The following is a 16,077-nucleotide window of genomic DNA, read 5'->3' on the forward strand; positions in this document are numbered from 1 at the left end:
CATCCATACTACATTCGAATTATGGATTATAGTAATATATATAATAATAGTGCCCACTGGTGGGCACCAGCATGGGCCTCCACTACTGCGAAGAGGTATTAGACCTTAGTCCACCACGCGGGCCTAGTGTGGATTGGTAGACTTCACACACCCTTGAAATTCGTTAATTATAATGGATAGAGGTAATATTATAATTTTCAAGGTAATGTAATTTTTATTTCACAAATCCTGTACACCGGTCACAGAAGAAGTTAAGTTAAACTATCTTATATCATGAATGATTAACTATCCTGTCCTAGAGTTCATCTACGCTAGGTACATAAGAATTTTGTATATAGAGTTTTCCGCTGGCAGACTTGTTGTTTTAAGCTTGTTGGTACTAAGTAATGAGAATTTTATTAAGCAGATATATGCTTTCGTATGGAGAGTTACTCTACCTGCGTAACAGAGGTAGTTGTATTTTGTTTTAGAATTACAGATATACCTTTGTAAATTAAATATATTTGTGTATATTATGAATATAATAAGGAACAATCAACAAAAAATAGATACTAGGTTACAGTGGCGAAAGGTGCAATATTCTGAGAGGGAACTCGAAGATATATAGGTACTAATATGCATAAATGCATTTTGCAAATCGATAATTAAATTCTTCATAAACTCTACATAAAGAGAAGCCGGTAGAATCGGGTTATATGGACCTTTCGCCATTGCTGGGTTAATGTTATTCTTATTTCTTTTATGTTTTGAAGATAGCAATATTGCCATGATCGAAAACGATTACTCAATAATTAATTACTCCATCTTATTAAACGCAGTCAATTTCTAAACAGTATTGCGGTAAACATTACGCAAAACAATCGAAACGAAACTATGATTTTGCCATCACTTCGACATGGTTTTAGTAGATTTTTTTATTACCTTCTGTTTTCAACATTCGTCATAAAGAAATTGTACTTTTTAATCCAAATGCTCTTTGATTTATTCTGTCACTATCATTATACCTGGTAATTTAAATAGTAGTAAATTTAAAGGAAGTACCTAAAATATATTCATTTTCTTCTCGTAAAAAAATTACAGTCAAACAAAACAAATTGGAATTCGAAATATACTCCTTGTCTTATGAAATAATATAATCTATAGACTCAAGACATAATTATTGTGTATTTAGTAATTTTTAACCTACACGAGTAAAAGGTTTTAATATAACAATAATATAAATAATACTACACATTTAATTTTCATTTTATTGTTTCAGTCCAAAATATTTTTTTGTATAAAATTTATTAGGAAAATATAACTACACAGAGTGATAAATAAATAATGACATAAATAACAAAACTTTATTCCATCAAGAATAATACGAACTATTTAGAACATTTTGCTTTGATGTGAGAAAGGCCTTGATATACCAGCTGTAAATAGGCCGATTCAACCAGGACCGTTTAGTCAGTACAATATCACCGTCTTACAGAAAGTTGTCATAAAATGCTAGTTTTATGGGTATTTTTCTGAATTAAGCATAAAAACAAGGTTTGTATTCCAATGATTAGGTACATAGGTACATCATTGTCATTAATTTACCAAAGTGCAATAGGAAATGATATAAAAATTTCGTGATAAAAATACGGAGAATGGATGAGCAAAATGACAAAGTATGAAATGGTAATTGAATACATTATATAATTAGTTAATTATCAATCTGTATTACTCTATGAACTTAGATTACATTGATAAATTTTCTTATACGTTACAATTTGTTTGAATTAACAGTAAAATGTAGATTTATAAAAAATCCGAATATCTTGGTCATTTAAACTATGCATATAATTTTTTTTATTAATTTATATATTTTTTTTAGAAATCTAGACTAGATCAATTTAAATGACCTTGTATTAGTTAAACATATTGTATTTATAAAAATCTATAAATCTTTTAAGAAAAACAACAAATCACAGACGTGTGATGTGAATAAATTGACAGTTGACTTTAGATTTTCTCGAGAATATTAATAATTTTTTGACTTAGCAATATTGTTTCATGGCAACCTTTTAATTTGATCCAAAATACTATTTTAGATAGACTTAAAAACTAGATACAATTTAATAATCTAAATAATAGTAATTTTTAACGTTTTTGTTCTATAACTAACTACTTATTGTTGTTAAGTATACGGTAATATCTGGCTCTGATACTACATTGTTCTCCGAGATCACTCCTTAGCTTCGATATTTTCTTATCACATTTCTGCCTGAAAACAAACAATAGAAAGTTAGGAAAACGCCATCTATCGGTAACTTTAAGAATTTGTAAAGTTAAGTTACTAATACACGATATTTTTTTTTGTTTATTTTATTATTATGTTTGGATGTAATTCCTACTATAACAGAAATAATATAAATATAAACATGTAAATGGATATGAAATATTTTTATACCGACATCTATAAACAATACCAAGAACTATTTGCACAGACCTACACTTCAAATTAGGAATACATTAATTTACCTCCAACTAGATGGCGCTAATGCGTCCGCCGCGCCTCGCGCTCTCCCTTCTCCTGCCGTTTGAGGTCATTGATCGACGTCACACTGCCGAAGAGCACTTTCGCCGTCACTTGCTGCAATCAAGCATTTGATTCAATTCGATTTGTGTCTATGTCCGTTAGACATCAAGAACTTAAGATTAATTAATCTAAGCATTTGAGGCAGATATGCAAATAACTTATTGAGTAAGTATTATAATTATCGTGAAGTATAAGTGGGAATATTTTTGTAAATCTATATGATAACATTAATCATAAATAATAATATAGATAAAGAAAATATTTTAAATGTTTCGGTTTCATTTAAAAATACTTTATTAAATAATTTAAATATGTACTACCAAAACAAAAGAAAAAAAACATGACTAAAGTTTCCTGTTTAATTAACTAGATGACGTGTATTATTTGAACTACTATTTCCTAGCACAGGCTATATACAGTTGAAATTGCTATTGACAAATGTCATCGGATATTCTCGAATTGCGAGATTCGAGAAACTGATTGCAACTGTGAAATTAGCAAAGACGCGAGATGAATGAATATTTTCAGACATTGTGTCTATTGGTAATTTTAATCGATAGCATACAATTTTAATTTGACGTTAATTTGTCACGAATAGAAACTAATAAGTGCTATTATTGCTGAACAACTTGGGCAGTTTTATGAGATCAAATATTTATTTACGCTATTTTCGGCTTTGGTGGTTTATTTATTTATTTATTTATTTAAAAAATCCACAGCCCTTAATACTAGAGTGACACAATCTGATACACTTATCTTAAGGCCAATAACGGATTTACATTTTGTTTACACTTTTTAAGAGGCAGTCATTTACATATGTATTATTTAGTTATTTATTTGTATTACATTGTCTTCATAAAGAATTTTTAAAATATCACAATTTTTAAAATATAGTTTATTGTTATCAGTGAAGCTGAAGCAATACAAATCATGCTAAAACTTTATTTCATCTAAATGATTATTTAAATTTTAATCTTCTTGAAATTTTAAAAATGCTTTTTCTTAGGATCTTTAAATGTATTATTTATATGGCCCACATTATTAGAACTGGTGAACATGAAATTATGAATATAAGTTATCATAGTAGTGTATTTTTTTACGTATGTATTTGAGGTTCATGAGGAATATTAATATTTAAAATCCATCAAAACTCAATTTATTTTTTTAAACCCAACGTAACATTATCCCTCAGCGTTATCCTAGTGAAGTATCAGCATCATTTTTACATAAGATAGCTCAATCATTTTGTGTTTCCCGTAAAATTATATAGAATATTACAAAAACATCACTAAAACCTTAATTACGCATACATAAACAAAGCGCAAAGTGTAGACGTAACCACAAGTAATAGCGCTTAACATTTAAATTTTTCAGGCAATATCACCACGGAACTTGGTACTTTTCGCAAGGGCTCTGTTAGAGGTATCACTTCAATATGCCCGAAACGTTGAACTTAAATAAAAACTGCCATAAATCTGGCGTGTTGATTTAATGAGTTCGTGGCGCGAAAATCAACGGCGGAATTATAAATGAAGTTGGCGTATGCGGCTGCGCGACACTTGCTACGTAATTAAACAGATTTATCATTGACTGTCGTGTAATGTGCGTGGATTGCCTGTTTGCACAGTTGTTGATTTCTATAATTAATTTATTTTGCCTGAAACGCACGCCGGAAAAAATATGTAGGGAAATGTAATTTTACACGCACATTATTTGAGCATGAAGTTTCCTTGGATTTGCTTAAAAATGCTATGAAGTTTTTATTGGTATGTCTTTGTTACATGGAAATGTTTTTCTTAAATATAGTTATAATATATTATATAATGCAAATAATTCTTTGAAAGCTACACACTCATATAGTGCAACTTAGTTTAGCTGATAAATTACTATCGGTAATATGCCTTAACTTATGTATAGTTAACGACATAAATCAGGACTTTAGACCAGGATTTGCACATACGCAATCGCAGGCAAAAGCCAATACACAAATGTACTGGCTGTCAAGACCCAATTTAACTTAGTAACCCCAGTCCCTTTCTATGTAATAAATCTTACGTGTCCTACTAAATATTTAAAATCGTAAACCGTGATTCGCGTGGCACGTAATGAGATTGGATCGTCTAGGACAGCGGCGATCAACCTTTTATGTATACAATAGTACATTCCTGGCACCTGTTTTGTGGATCAGAATTAGTAAACAATAAACAATTGTATTTTACGATTTTGTAATGTACGCATGTAATTTGATTTTTTATTATTTTACTGTAAATAATGAATTTCATAAACAATCAATATCACAGAATCACCAGAAACATATAAAAAAAATAAGATTGCTTTCTTTTTCATAAATTTGTAGCCTGTACGCAATTAACAATTAAGACGTGTGCCAAAGATTTGCTACCGCTGGTTTAGCATTTAAATCTTCGTCACTCTGACATGTTCTTAGCGGTTTATTCTGTCCAGTGTCTTGTATGAAGTTATTACACGATGCGGCGTGTGTTTTATTAAGTTTTCTAACTTGTACTACTACTTGACTTATTTAATTTCGTACATAGAAATTTAGCAATTATATCTACGTACATAAGAGTTCAGTATCTAATGCAGTTTGTTTTTATTTTGTTAGATGTTACCACCTGTTACTATGCATACTTAAAATTTGCGTATTTCGAACCAGTTACGGACCTTTTTGGACAAATTCTATAACTTCCTTCTTTTGCTTGTATTCTTGTCTCATGAGGCGTGTACATTTAAGTAAATGACCCTTAGGGGATACATTGAGAGGCGAATAGTGTTAAAAAAACAACTCGAAAATTACGCATAGGACGTCCCAAACCATAGCTTACAATATATACCGTAGCATCACGAAAAGGGTTATTGTGTTTTTGTATACTCTAGCTACTAATACTAAGTTAAAATATCCCTTTCAGTTTTGATTTATGCAAACTTAGACAAACATAATAATTGATTTAGTTTTAATAAAATATAACACCACAAGACCAGGAGTATGAATTGAAATCTATTTTCGGATTTAATTCTGTAGACTTGTGTTATTAACACGACAAAGTTAATACGCGTTGCAAAACACATAACATTCTGCTCTGGTTACTCAACATTGTGGTCGGCTTGTGATCGGTGTTGCCGGTATAATTAAAAAATATACAAATTAAAGGATTTAATACATGAAGCATTTAAATTCATATTCGAGTGGTAATTATTTCAAATGTGAAGTAGAATATAAGTTTATAATATTATAGTTCTCTTTTTTTTTGTCTAGTGTTTTATTATCATATAGAAATAAAAATCATATTCTTTTAGCTGTTTAATTTTTTACGGGTTGGGTTTTATTGAACAAACTGTATTGAAATCATAAAGGGTCCAAATCTCGTACGAAGTAGGTACATCTCTATTTAAGTAATGAAATCTTACTATAATATGACAATGATCTCTATAATCCTATGCGGAAATGGAGATATCTCGTGCAGGGGTGATAACTAGAAACATATATGGTACGATATTAGTTGTAGAGCCTCACTCGTATACAGTAATAGAGTAGCTAGGCAACACAATGGAAGGATATACAGTAACTGAAATGACAGATAGTTTGAGTTTCGTATGGTGATTATGATTATCGGACGCGCAATTATTCTCTATCCTTCATAATTTTTTTTTACAAAGTTCGCAGTCCACTGGTGTTTCTTCTAGAATTGTGCATGTATACAGTTTGTGGAACTTATCACACACTACCGTTTTTTAATAAGGGCATGGTAAAGTGATCCCCTGCACCTGATGGTAAGTGGAGTGGGGTCCAATAGAATGACGACTGACGAGAGATGATTACCCCTCGACAGTCGACATAGTTATACCGGCCTGTTGGAACCGGATATACATACATTCCTGGTAGGCTAAATGATCTCCATCAAGCAAATGCGTCACCAAAGTTGTTACCTGACCACTTAGGTGACGCACTTGCTCGTATATATGAGTATACAAAATAAAGTTTTACTGAGTCAATTAAAATTGATCGTGACCTACTAATAAGAAAGTAGGATAAACTAGATGATGCGAATAACTGGTAGGTATATTTTCAAAATTGTTATCCTGTCTGCGGTTTTAAATTGTTGAGGCATAATGACGAGCTAGTCATAAATATGCAAAGGATGCATTTAGACCGCAGTAATTTCAGTCATCAGAAACGTCGGCTTTGATTATTTTTATGTACTCTCAAAGCTTTCATCTCTAAAGGGGTAGGAAGAGGCACAACTGGTGCGCCCACTCTCCCGTATGTAAGCCCGTTTGTATTCTGTCTTATGACGTGATAGTAGCGGGGCTATCGCCATATAGGGCGCAAATTCTAGATAGGGTCGGGAGATTGAACCCAAGACGTAAGCATTGCAGTCGTACCGCAATACAGCTACGCCACCGAGGCAGTCATATTTGTTTTAGTACACAAATAAAAAAACTGAGGAAATAGGAATATCGCATGCCTCTACCATAGACGGATAAGTATATTGTTAATGCACCCACTATTTATTTTTAATTTAAATAAATTTATAATTTTTCATACATTTTAATTTTATTTCGGAATAATATTAGTAATTGTCGGTTGGCAACCCAGCGTGCACTGTACGTACATGTTGTGGAAATTGGATCGCCTGCGTTGTCGAAATTAACGAGGGGCACCCCAATTAGGTCCGCCATTATCATTTATGGCGACGGAGAAAGGTACATTAAGGAGAATAGTCTTTATTGCAAAAATAATTGAATCTCGATCATAATTTAAATTTAACGAGAGCATGCGTAAACAAAACGATGGATTTGTAACAGATGTTGGTAAATTAAAGTTAAGAGTTTTAATTTATAGTGACATGTAATAACAACTTATTTTAAGCATGATATTGTTTTTATTCACGTTTATTTTGAAATCTTTGAATTCGATACAACTTTGGTGATATCGCATTTATTTGGTAAAAATTATAATCAATCGGAAAAAAACTTAAAATTTGTCTAAAAATATATTGCATGCAATAGAAGTTCTATTTTTAATGATATTAGCATAATTTGTTTTTAATGTGATGCAATAAATCTTGTAACAAGCATATTAGGGAAATAATTATAACAATTTTAATGATAATAATTCACATGCGTTGGTAAATTTAATAAATTAATGTGTTTCATAAATAATTCATTAATTGCAAAAACATAGAGATAACAAACCATGTCAACATATAAATCAAGTTGCATAAGCTTTAAACTAATTTGCTCGATAATTTCTTCATGGACATGTTGTCAAAAAAGGGGATAAATTTCAAAAAGAGAACACGAATAATGGTTTTATAAAAAAATCTATTGTTAAATAAATATGTTGTATAAATATGTAAAGGAAAATATATTTCTTTCATTTAAATATTTCCGTGCATCAAGTCTCCATCGTGATAGTTCGACGATAGAACCGATGATACAATTAATTTTGTAATTTTCTATGAATGACCTATGAAACATCTAGCTGTCAAGAGCTTTTTTTGTTACATAAAAAAAAATACTTAATAAATATTTAAAGGATAAGAACTTCGCCTTAACATCCGCTTCACCGTTTGTCATTGATAGGGCGCTAGGCGGACCGCACTAAAATGTACTATTCAGATATTTACATACTTGGTTTGGATAGTTTATCTTCTCCATACAAAAGAGATCGCATGAAACGATACATTCAGGATAAACTGATTACATCGACCATTGTTCTAAAATGACCAAGATATAAAAAAAATAATTAACTACAGTAATATTTTTAACTTTTTGATTCTATATACACCTTAAACAAGAAATGAAAATGTAAATAAACTCCTATCTTCATTTATCACTAATTAGAGTCTATTTTACTTTAACAATAATATCATCAAAAATCAAACACGACAGCAATACTGTAAATACTTGACTCTACCCGGAAATCATACTTGATACACTTATATTAATATAATTTCGTGACGAAAGTGGGCTGATTCTCCGATGTACATCAAGATAAGAACTGTTACGCGGTTCTGTAATTTCGGTAGTGGTTTAAAAATTTTATACGTTGCCATTACGATCGCAAATAAAACTGTGCTCTGTATTTTAATTGAATTTGTGTTTATTGTTGCACATTTTTATTACGAATACAGTTTTCAAAACTGTTATATTAAAAAATATTGTACCTAATTGTATTGTTAAGATTGAATCATGTTTCTCAGAATTTTTGGTTGTAGGTGACGATTTAAACTTATTTCGAATAAATTATAACATAGTATACCTTTTTAAATCTATTTTGGATATAATACCGTATACCTAAATAGACGGTAGTCCCAATGGGCTACATATTTTATAACTGACTTCTCTACTGACCGCCGCGACATTCTCTTAATGACGAATGTCACAGCTGTTGATATTATTAATGGCAGTATCTCGCTGTATAGAACGATACAAATAATATTGCAGAGCAACCTTTACCTTTTTTCTTAATTAATTGTATTAGAATAAATTTATTGTTGTGCTTTAAAATTGACAATGTAAATGACTTACGACAGGATATTGACTTTATCTTTTTCACCATATTTACATAATTATATATTCATATTTTCGTGTATTATTTTTAAGCCGTAATATAATAATCATAATGGATACGAAATTAGCAGCTTTCAAAATATATGACAGACTATTAGAATAATGGCTAAGACGTTTTTGTTTTTTTTTTTATCATATAAATTGACTAATTAGTGGCTTAAATGTCGAGAAATAAGTTGAAGTTACTCGAATTACTATGGATTCATTAGTTTTACAAGATCATCAAATAATTATAATGTAAAATGGATACATGCATAAAACCACCTTATTAATAGCTTATCTCTATAAATATTCTTTTGTTATGCAGTCCTATACTACCACTCCGAAAATAAAGAAATAAAAAAACCACATAGAAACTATAAACAAAAAAAAACAGACTTAACTTTCATAACATAAACCTTGATCTTAATATAGGTCACCAAATGCTAAGGCTACACCCTCTATGCAGTAATGGCTATAAAATGCAGTGATAAGGAAACTTGCAACACCACCTGTCTGTGCGGATGTCTGCTTCATTGACCAAATGTCATAACGTGCTTTGTACACGCTTCACGTCACGTTTTAATATTCTATTCTTGCACGTTGGCGTATTGGGCCAATATTGTTATTTATGGCCAACATTGCAGTGTGCTTATTCATTAAAAGGTTAGGAATAAACTGTAAAAAAAACCTGAACATTATTTTTTAGCATATACTGTTCAATTGACGAAGAAAAAAACAAAAAAACTATACTCATTTTATACGTAAAAAATTATAGATAACTATTCATCTTCAATACAAAACGTCTACTACTTCCGACAAGAACTTCAAATTGAGTTAACGTCGAGTCTGGTGGTATTTATCGTTTCTACAAAGAAAGCAAGTCGCTGCCATCGACAGGTAGTATGAAGTAGCGGTAATAGTTCAATAGAAAACTGTAGAATTGTCCCACAAAGTGACACTAGCGAAGAAATAAGACCCATTTGCAGTTAACTTTGTCGTTTGGCAACCTAGCCGAATATGAAAATGAAGAATCTATTAACATTTTGTTTTAGTTCAATAATAATTTTATGCCAAATTACAGGTGAATTTAGTATAATTGAAAGATTAGGAGTTCTAATAAATCTATGGGCAATGATTATAGTTTTGTTTGTAAGTAAGTATTTATCAAGTATCATAAAACCACTGCATGAATTAATAAATCCACAATCGTCGATCTTTTAGAACATTGGAGAACGTATTTTAACATTAAGAAATTTATTACACGTATTTATAAATATCTACATATTCTAATTAACATTTATAGTACTAATAAAACTAGGGAAATTAAATTGATCTAGTTCACCTTATAGTTGCCATTGCTAGCGACTCCTGGAGGTGTATAGCCTCGTCCTCCATAACCCTGGGCGGAGCCGCTGTGATACAGCGTGTTGTTGTTAGCGTCCCTTGTTGTGGCGGTTGTGTACGTAGATTTGCAGTTTTGAGACATCCTGTACACCTGGAATGGTTTAAAATTATGTTAGGGTATGGTAATATATTTTTGCTTTAACTAAGTCTTGTATTCTAAAGTCTTAGGTAGGTACCATCGCGTTTCCTATTTTAGCTGGACGCGATGTCGGAAATATTACTAATGGAGTATTTGTGTCATATTCAGTAGGGAATTATAGTTTAGGAGTGTTCGGGCTAATAAGCCCGAACACTCCTTATATAATTCTTTATGATTTAAACTTTTGGTTAGGGTTGCTACTCTATACATGCATGCACCGCTGTCCGGCAAGTGAATCGATCATGGGTTTATCCTTATATATAAAGTTTGGAAGGCTGAAAATCAGGTACAATGATAAATATTAAACACCCTGGCCTCGAACTAGATTAACCAGGTAACAAAGTGCCGGTAAATAATAAAAATAAGGCAATAACGTCATGTCTACAGGAGATTAATAGCTTTCTAACGTTGCTAAGTGAAGCGGACAAGCGACGATGGCGAGTACTGCCGGATGTTTCTATAAGGAATGTAAGGCACCGCGTAGACTCTATCAACTTGTTGCCGGGAAATACTAAGGTAAAGGAACCATTACTGGCACACTTCATTTTAATATCGTCCTTCCTTTCATTGCAACATATCACTAGTAATATATTATAAAGTTTAATAATAAAACAACATGTTTTTGCAAGAACACAATAAAAATATCGAAAATATGGCTGGTGAGCCTTGTTAGGAACCAGGCTATCTGAGGTCACACTACCTTACACTACGTATCTCACAGTTGCGTTAACAATATCAACTTCTGTGACATTGCCAGTTGCTAAGGCTGTTGAAAGAATTGTTAGTTTTATAGTAGTATACTGCTCCCCTGCAATAAGGTGGCGTCTGTGCGGCGCCTTAGTATATTTTACTGATTTTGAATATCAATGTGTTAAGCCAATCGAAACAAAGTCACTTCATTATTACTTATCCATCACGATCTCCCTTCGGAATTTTTCCACAACATTTAAAACTAGTTTCCGACTGGCGGAAACTTTTGCACGAACTGTTTCATGTGCATTAAACCGTTTACATTCTGTCTGGCTATAGGTGTTCATATTTAATTTTAAAAGAAATATAGATAAAAATACAAATTTGTAAATGAAAGAATTATATTTGTCAATTTGTCAATATCATAGGGCCAGATATTTTTGGTCTCTACTCCTGCCTTAAACGAAGTTCTGGAAACCCTGTACATCTAGAACACCGAAAACTTTCGAATTATATACGTTTTATACCAACTTTTTATAATGAATATTAAAGAAATAAGTTTCAACGTTCAAATATTTTTTTCGAATTCCATATTCACTGTTATTTGGTATTACTGTTTCCATACATTTTAACAATATTTTAAACTGTTAGCAACTTATAAATGCCTGGTACTATACCTGGTACTATAGTATACAGTATACATTTCCAAATAGATCACATCCGCACTGCGGAAGAAAGTGCGGTACAAAAACGATCTGAGATAAAGGGAACCTTTTAATTTAATTGTATTGTAGGACCGTATATTTCCAACTAATTACTATTGAGAGCGGCATAAATGTTATCATTAGAAATAAGAATCAAATTATAAGTTTCCTCTTATGAGTTTAATTGAAATGGAAAGTAAAGAGTTGGAAACAGTGATAGAGATTTCTACTTTCCCAAGATTAACATTACAAAGTAATAAAACGGCAGTTCAGTGTTCAGACAAAGTGTAATTAAAGTGTTTAAAAAGAAACAATGTGCTAAATGTGATCTTATCTAACACCTGAGCTGAATACATTATTATAAAAATGGTTTACAGTAGAACACAATACCGAAGAAAAAATAAATGGGGCCGAGGACAGGTCTTAACGTGACGTTTGTCACTTTTTGTGAATCGGGAATCAATGTTAAAAATTATACAAATTCATGCACAAGATTGATTCCTACTCGATTGAAATTCCAGGTAGAGCTTTTAGTCCGGAGTTATTATATTTAACTGACAGATACTAAGTTCTCTGAACATCGGAAGGAAAAATTAAATTGAAATAACACACGTAAGATAAGTTTAAAAAAATGTGAATGAACAATATATTAGATAAATTTAATTACAAAATATCATAGAGTTTTGTATTTCGTGGATACAAAAGTTAATTGTTATTCGAAATAATCTACATATAATTTTTTTTATTAATAAATCTCAACCTAGCCTAACTTTATGATGTTTAATCTCGAACATAAACGGGTTTGGACAAAATGAGCGCAATAATAAAAATTAAATATATATAAAATACGCGATACCGCAACGGTGTCTGTGGCGTAGTCGGGTGCGGTAATTAAAAAAAAACCGGACGGACCGAAATTGTAGCAAGCTCCGGTACAGTTAGTAACAGTAAAAATGTAACACAAAACGGACAATTAAAGACGCGGATCAAGTTGTAAGCGATTGTCTTGCTATTTGTTTGCCAAATATATTTTTTGGAGCCATTAGTTGACACGTTTTTTTTTTATTTAATACTTATTGGTGGTGAGGTTTTATTAATATCTCTATAGAGCTTTCATTTGTACTTATATTTATAAGAAAAGTTGTGTGAACGAAGAAAGCCTGGTTCCTAACAAGGCCCAATATGCATGTTTTTGGTATTTTTTGTGTTGTGCAAAATAATATTTAATATTAAGGTGGTAGCTCAAGGGCCATTTTCATACATTTTGTTTCGGCTTTAATCTGGGTAACTAAACAAGTATTGGCAAGTAAAGAATTTAAATTCACGTCTAGTTAGTGATTAGTTCTCGCAGTTGAAAGAAAAATGTAAAAATAATTAATAATCATGGATATTTCGGCCTTTAAAATTTCGTCATATTAAATTTTAAAGGCCGAAATATCCATGATTATTAATTATTTTACGTTTTTCTTCAACTGCGAGAACTAATCACTAACTAGACGTGAATTTAAATTCTTTACTTGCCAATACTTGTTTAGTTACCCAGATTAAAGCCGAAACAAAATGTATGAAAATGGACCTTGAGCTACCACCTTAAAAGAATCTTATTTTTTTTCACGATACGATTTTTTACAGGCTTAAAAATTTGGTGAGACTTCAAGGGTGTCTTAGTTATAGTTATAGTTGGGACCCTGAAAGTCGATTTTCTGGATGAGGGTATTCTCAACTACCTTTACTACAATTCAGTGCTGTTTCTGTTTTATATATAGCACGAACAAGCCCGGATATGGGTCGCTGATATAAAGTCAACTACATAACAACATAATATATTATGCAGTTTGTAGACATAATATATTGATATGACTGTTCCGTGTTATGGCAATTTGTTCCAAAAACGTCAAGAATCAAGTTACGAAAGTGTATTTTAGTGTAAACAGGCTTTATTAAATGTCAATATGTTTTTGTTTGGGAGTGTAGTAAGAATATCGATATCATAGAGAATCAAGTTAAACAGACAAAGCTTATTCTACTAACTAGTAGAAATCTTACTGAGTCCTAAGATCTGTTAGCTGTGTTTTACCTTAGATCGTCAGCTCATTAAAACGACCCAATAATAATGCATAATGTTCACTCATAGACAAAATGTTGACTTAATCTCGATAATGTATACATATCGAGATATTAACAAGCGTTTACACTTGCATCGCTCGTTAGCGTCAACGAGCTGTTTCCGATAAAATTACCGACCGCTTTCGCTCTATAATTGCGCATGCGACGTTGCTCGGGATTTTTTTAGCGTTCCGTCAAAATGGATTACCCATTTTCTTTTTGTCGAGTGTACGGACATAGAGGAATGCTGTTTTATACCAACGCACCTCATGACACGGGTGGTCGACAGCCGTGTTTAAAACGGGGAAAGACATGCACTAAAATCTTTCTTCTAAGAATAAAGTGATTTTATTTGCTTGCTTATTCGCTGTATTCAGGGTAGTATATTTTTTATGACTCGGCATACTAAATGTGACAAGTCCAGACTAATAACGATGACTACCAAGTTGTGGCTGATTCTTATCACCAGCAGTGACCATGCCGGTTTATGATACTTAGAGGTATACTAGATTTAATACTATGCCGCTGGTTCACTATTACAAGGTCCTATGTTAATTTTTACTTGTATTGCCAAAATGAGACTTAAAAATGTCATTTTAGTAAACATTAGAGAGGAGAATGATTCATACTTCCCCGTTTATTTATTTATCGGGATTATTAGAAATTTTCAGTGTAAAAGACTTAGAATTATGTGATATATATAATTCAATTTGCATATTATATAAAGGAGAACCTTGTAATAGTGAGCCTCTTATGTGTCATCATCATCGTAGGTTTTATTTTGCCTGGAAAATATTTATAAAAATAGCGTCAGTTGCTGTAAGAATTTGTCACCCAAGGTATCTAAACCAGGTGACTCAAATTTAGAAACAAACTTTTGATTTTTGAAACTGATCTGACCTATATGTCATTTGGCTTGTTGTAATGTCTATTTGTTCGTAGAAACCACAGTATGTCTCGAATTTTCCTATTCTGAAAACAGAGCGAGTAAAGAGGTAAAGCGCAACATTTGTAAGGTGTATAATATCTAATTTCTTTGCGAAATATCCTAGTTGCCTCTGAGAGCTGTGGAACGAAACTGTTCGAATAACGACTATGTTATAAATTATTACAATACAGGTGTGTTTAGTTGGACCATTGCCAACCCTACGACAATTTCATCGCAGTACTTTTTTCTTGGACGATTTCTTCGGTTTTCCTACCCTCGCGAAAGTACTTCGTAAAAAATGTTAGCTTTAAAAATTCTTGAGACTAAATCTTTTTTCACGTCACACCTAAAATGAATTATTAAACTGATTGAATTTATGTTTACAAATTGATGAATTTAAAGACTAAATTTAAACGGTGTAATAAAATCTTATCTGGCTAAGAGAAACTTCAATCTTATAATTAGTATGTGAGAACGAAGTTATATGGGCATTTATTTTGGCATTTAAAAAGTCCACGCATATATATATCCCGCGGATCCTATGTTAATGACATTTGTAGTAATCATTAGGTTTATAAAATGTCTTTAAATATTCATTGATACATATAAATCTAAATAAATTACGCCAAAAACATCTGTCATGTGTAAAAAATGTATGCACGAGTAAAAAACAGCCGTGGATTTAAATAAGTTCATTAGATTTTAATATAATTAATGGTACGTTCCAGGTCACTAATATACATTTAATTTATGGCTTCGAAATAGATTATGAAAATATTGGCATATGGCATATTTTTTATTTATACCAATTTAAATGGGCCAGTGTTTGGACACGGATTTTGCATTAGATTACTGGGCGTCAATTATATAAGTCACAGTAGAGACTTGTCTTTGGAAATATTATTTTGACTTATTATAATGATTCTCTTCTCGGCTGCTTAGTCTTACCATTTCACGTAGATCT

The 16,077-nt window shown here is 31.6% G+C and overlaps 1 long non-coding RNA gene across 1 annotated transcript in view; it reads right to left on the bottom strand.

Moving 5' to 3' along the window:
* Positions 1-1,324: 1,324 nt before the first annotated feature.
* The window catches only part of LOC115441551, a 36,606-nt gene continuing 21,853 nt past the window's right edge, over positions 1,325-16,077 (bottom strand). The window contains exons 2-4 of the long non-coding RNA XR_003938479.2: positions 10,485-10,637; positions 2,509-2,620; positions 1,325-2,251 (exon numbers count right to left, since the gene is read on the bottom strand). This is a non-coding gene — a long non-coding RNA (uncharacterized LOC115441551). The remainder of the gene's footprint in view (positions 2,252-2,508; positions 2,621-10,484; positions 10,638-16,077) is intronic.

Source organism: Manduca sexta, chromosome 12 (genome assembly GCF_014839805.1).
Source record: "Manduca sexta isolate Smith_Timp_Sample1 chromosome 12, JHU_Msex_v1.0, whole genome shotgun sequence".
NCBI classification, from domain to species: Eukaryota; Metazoa; Arthropoda; class Insecta; order Lepidoptera; family Sphingidae; genus Manduca; species Manduca sexta.